Source organism: Octopus sinensis, linkage group LG18 (assembly GCF_006345805.1).
Source record: "Octopus sinensis linkage group LG18, ASM634580v1, whole genome shotgun sequence".
Lineage (NCBI taxonomy): Eukaryota > Metazoa > Mollusca > Cephalopoda > Octopoda > Octopodidae > Octopus > Octopus sinensis.
Genome location: NC_043014.1, coordinates 21,452,917 through 21,458,391, shown reverse-complemented (window position 1 = coordinate 21,458,391; position 5,475 = coordinate 21,452,917). Strand labels below are relative to the sequence as shown.

At 43.6% G+C, this 5,475-nt stretch overlaps 1 long non-coding RNA gene across 1 annotated transcript in view; it reads right to left on the bottom strand.

Annotated features, from left to right (window-relative positions):
* LOC118766936 overlaps positions 1-3,466 on the bottom strand; it is a 27,430-nt gene extending 23,964 nt beyond the window's left edge. The window contains exons 1-2 of the long non-coding RNA XR_005002843.1: positions 3,456-3,466; positions 2,522-2,534 (exon numbers count right to left, since the gene is read on the bottom strand). This is a non-coding gene — a long non-coding RNA (uncharacterized LOC118766936). The remainder of the gene's footprint in view (positions 1-2,521; positions 2,535-3,455) is intronic.
* Between the last annotated feature and the right edge of the window lie 2,009 nt (positions 3,467-5,475).

Sequence of the window (5,475 nt, the reverse complement as noted above, 5' to 3'; positions counted from 1 at the left end):
GCCCGGGCATTGTTGACCTGTAAATTTATGTCGATCACCTGCAGTCACCTGCTGGAGATCATCTGCTGAATCCATTGTGAATCAATCGTGAAGTCATTCCACCGCATTCTTTTAACCGTGGAGGGCAGGCAGTTTTCATATGCCTGGTGGTCATGGCGAAAGAGGTTGTCTGGTGGACGAGATTGAAGTGTCTGAAGACAAAAACTTTCCTCTTTGACCAATCTCTCATCAACTTCTTCACATTTCAAGACTAACATAAAGATTCGTTCAAAGGTGTAAGAGAGTGGCGAGCATGGTGCGAGTGAATGGGCCTGCTCTAAGCATACACCTGTAATCGGAGATGAGGAAATGAGAGAAAAGGAATATGCTTCAGAAGTCAGGGCACACGTGGTTTTATGGGGTTTACCCATGAGCAGCTCTCGAACGCTTCAACTCTAATGAGGATTACACATTGTTAAAATGTTTTTTTTTACGTTAAACCTGTTTATACGCCAAATCATCAATACATCAACACACACAAACACATACACACACATACACACACGCATTAACACAAACACGCACACACACAGACATACATACACACATACACACACATTCATTGTTTTGTCCTGTGAAGTCCATGATTTTTTTCTTGATGTAAAGTCTTTGTGAAGGATAGACCAAGACTGGGAGCTTGGCACCTAGGATGTCATCAGGCGCTCACCGTCCTCTATCAGTCGGGCAATAGAATCGGTGGGTGTTCTCAGCTATATGTAGAGGATTAGTGGCGAGGAATTGCGACGACGACGTCCTAGGGGAGGCTCTGGGCGTCGACGAAGACGAACTGGCTAGTCTGTTCCGGATGGCTTTTCGATTAGGAACTATTATGGATAATAGGGCGTTACCGGTTCGAGATAAACTCTACAGGCACGGATGTGCTGTCAGACGGGCTTGTTCGAGATGCGTGCAGTGCAACGAAATTGCTCTGCATGCGTTCGTTCAATGACCAGGCATTGCTGACTTATGGAGTTATATTGAACAGCTGCTGTCGTGTGTGGGACGGATCCGTTGGTCAGCCGAGTCCATAGTGATGATTGCACCGCCGCCCTCCTTTAGTTGGGCAGGCAAGGTAGTTTTTCTTTGTCTCGTGGCTGTGACGAAAGAGGTTGTCTAGATGACGAAGCTGAAAGGAATGAGGACAGAAACATTCCTCTTTGGTAAAGCTTTCATCGACTTTTTCAAGTTTCACTTGAAGAAGAAAGTGAGGATGGAGAGGGAGATGTCCTCGTGTGAATTTATCAGAAGATGGATGCAAGTTGCGAAAATGGCAAGAGTAGATGGTACCACTCTCTGTGTAGACCTGTGAGTTGGGGGTAAGGAGTTGGAAAGGGCACTTGTCCTTGGTGTTCATGGTGATCTTGGATGATGGGGTTCCTTGATCATCCCTTGAGGTCCTCCTGTATCAGGAGGACCCCATCACTATTTCTTTTTGTTTTGAGCAGATGCGTGCGGCTTTTCAGCAGTACCTTGCGTGGCTGTTTGAGGAGGGTGATGGGTCGACGACGGTAGCAGACTTTACTTCGTATCTGGACGGCCTACCATAAACCTCGGTAACGGATGCGAGATTCTGCGAAAAGTCGATTACAGCCACTGAAATATGGGAGACGATGAGCGATTGCTCAAGTCGCAAATCGTCCGATTTGGATGGTCTACCCTACGAATTCTATGTATTCACGCCAAATTTATTTGGCAGCCTTTTGGCAGACGTCTACAGTAACTGGCAGCAGAACGGAAGAATTCTTAGTGCTGTGGTAACATTGCTGAGAAAGAACGCCGACAAAGAGGACGTGCTAGGGAATTTTCCGTCCATAACTCTGTTAAACACAAAGTTTAAGATTTTGGCCAAGGTGTTAGCGAAGTGATTGACGCTTGTCGTTGGTAGTCTGGTCGGGGAGGCAAAAACGTGTGCAATCCCTAGCAGGTCTATCCACCACAACCTCCACCTTATGTGATACATCGTAGAGCGGGCTGGGAACTAAAGATGGCTTCGGTGGGGTCCTGATCAATTTAGATCAGTCGAAAGCTTTCGATAGGGTCGACCATTGCTACTTGGAAGCCGTCCTTAAAGTTGCCGGTTTCGGACCCGTTTTCAGAGGCTGGATTGCTGCAATGCACAGCGGCACTTGTTCGGTGGACAAAGTAAATGACCACTTATCAGAACCGTTTAGTATAGCTCGTTCGGTCAGTCAGAGCTACCCGCTGTCACTGCTGCGGAAGTTGGAACAATTAAGAGCCCTCCCTTTCGAAATTGGATTCGGGAGGAAAGTGAGGGTGGAGAGGCAGGTGCAGTCCTTGAGTGAATTTATCAGAAGGTGGGTGAGAGTTGCGAAAATGGCAAGAGTGGATGTTACCACTCTCAGTGTAGACCTTCGAGTCAGACGAAAGGAGTTGGAGCGGGCTTTCGTCTTTGGTATTCAGGGTGATCTTGGATGGTGGGGTTCCTTGATTATTGCAGGAGGTCCTTCTGTATCACCATCACTTTTCCCCTTCTTCTTCAAGTGTCGTATACTATGTAAACTTCCCTTCTTCTAATGTATACCGTGTATATTGTTATTTTCTTTTTATCATTCCATAATATATAAACCCCCAAAACTTTACGTCTGTCTTTCTATTGTCCCCTTCATCCTTCGCCCTGGTAGCAAATAAAAGAAGGCATTATTATTATTATTATTATTGTTATTATTATTATTATTATTATTATTGTTGTTGTTGTTGCTGTTGTTGTTGTTAAGGCGGCGAGCTAGTAGAATCGTTAGCGCGCTGGACAAAATGCTTAGCGGTATTTCACACCTCGCTACGTTCTGAGTTCAAATTCCGCCAAGGTCGACTTTGCCTTTCATCCTTTCGGGGTCAGTAAAATAAGTACCAGTTAAGTATTGGGGTCGATGTAATCGACTTACCCCATCCCCCAAAATTTCATGCCTTGTATCTACAGTAGAACGTATTATTATTTTGTGCTGAGTGGGGATGGTAAATTCCCCTTTTCGAAAAGACACAGATATTGTGTCGTATAACCAGCTGGAGACGATGTTTCCTGGGGTTAAATAACTGTAGCATTCGATTCCACGTTATATTGACAAATAATCTTTACTCTCTCTCTCTCTCTCTCTCTCTCTCTCTCTCTCTCTAATATACATATATATATATATATATATGTATGTATGTATATATTTATGAGTATGTTTCTATATTTGTGCCCCGCCATCGCTTGACAACCGATGCTGGTGTGTTTATGTTCCCGTAACTTGGCGGTTCGACAAAAGAAGCCGATAGAATAAATACTAGGCTTACAAAGAGTAAATCCTGGGGTCGATTTCTTCGACTAAAAATCCTTTAATGTGGTACTCCTTACAAGCATACATGCATGGTGGTGGTTGTCTACTCCTGATGCAGAGTTTGACCACCTCCTGTACTTACACCTTAGAACCATCATGGCATCTGACGAGGCTTTTAAAACCAGACAATGTTTTGAAAAGATACCCACATAGATTGCATATCCGATTTGGATCACCTAGAGCTGCAGTACATACATACAACTGGCATTCACTCACGAACGAATATGGCTTTCGTTGATTAGTTTATGTGGACGTGCGTAGACAAAGACAACATCCTGACTCTTCTACCCTTAAGAAAAAAAATATATATGAGTAGCACACCCAAGATACGACGACTAGAAGGTTGGAGTAATGTGAAGCGGAGTTCCTAGCTCAAGAGCATAACACGCACCCGGTACAGGAATTGAACCCATAATATTATGATCATTAGCCAAACATCTTAACCACTAGGTCACGTGCCTTCCTCTGTGTGTATATGCGCGCGTGTACACACATACACACGTACATAATTCACAGAATACTCAGGAAGTGGGAAGTTTTTGATAAAAGTGAAATACGTACTTAAACTTCGAAGTTCTTATATTGTTTTGATTCTGGTCGTTGGGCGTGGCAAAGTGTGACACTTGTTATGAAAATGTTATGCATTTTAGCATCGTTCAACATTGTGGGCGTGATATATGTTGTGGGCGGGACTCATCTAAGTAAAGTGGAGTAACTGAATAGGAGTGTTGGGCGATGGGTGACTGCTTTAGTTGGACCACATGGGAGGCAGGAGAGGAGGGTTTCGTGGCAGCAATTATTGAAGGAGGTGTGGTTGTATTACTTGGGGATGTTGTGGTTGTTATTATGGCCATAGTCACAACTCCCTTTCTAAACAAGAATTAATCACAAATCAATACTTCTCTCTTTTTCTTGGATAAATTGACGAAGGGGTAAATATGACCATGGATAGAATGCTAGCCTATCGCACGAAAATTTGGTCAAACGTCGAGTGATCAGTGAATACTCCAGTGCTGGCGTCGATTGCAGCAGAGAATTATTAAGTATAAACCATCGCGAGGGCAGGGCCATCTTAGTAGCCACCGCTCCCGGGCAAATATATAGTATATATCTACTACCCGTAACTAAAAGTATTCATAAATCAGAATTGGGCCCCCTAGACCTGTGAAGTCTCCTAGCAAATCAATGCTCTGGGCCATATAGTATATATTTACTGCTAGTAAGCCACAACATACATTGACCCGAATTGGGCTCCTAGACCAGTAAGGCCTTTGGCAACTGCTTAGTGAGCTCATACCTAGAGTCGGTAATGCTCGTGGATGTCAATTTATGTACAATCGGGTGGTGTACCGTAATATTTTAGAGTTACGTGCCTTGGCCAGAGATACAATACAGGGCCTGCGACAAGAAACGAACCCGTGGTTGATTCATAACCTGGTTATCTCGTACTCTTTCCATGCGGTCGACTGAACTTCCGAAGAGGTTGACCGAAATGTACTTTCTCTGCTTTTTAAAAACTTTTTCTGTTTCCATAACACAATCTGAAGTGTGTGTGTGTGTGTTGTGTGTGTGTGTGTGTGTGTACGTATATGAATGTGTCATTGTGTCATTGTGTATTCCCTCCACCACCACTTGACAACCGATGCTAGTTTGTTTATGTCCTCGTAATTTATCAGTTCGGCAAAAACAATAAGAACCAGGCTTAAAAAAGAAAAAAAATCAAATAAGTATTGGGGTGGATTCGTTCGACTAAAAGTCTTCAAGGTGATGCCCCAGCATGGGCGCAGTCCAATGACTGAAAGAAATAAAAGATAAAAGAAAAGAAAAAAACAAAACTAAAACAAAACATGTCGCTGTCGGGGATGGAATTTCAATCCTGGGAGAGAAGGATTGAGAGAACTGGGAGGAGATAAGTCTGATAGGTGAGGTGATAATAAATAGGCGTGGTTGGTGATAGGCAGCTTAGTAAGTCATAGAGCGAGATCTGCTGTGTAGAGGTGAAGTGGAATTACTTGGGTCAGTTGAATGAACGAATGAAGCGGAGAGAGGGGGAAGGATAGAAGAAATCAGTTTCAGTGTTTGACTAGTACCTTATTTA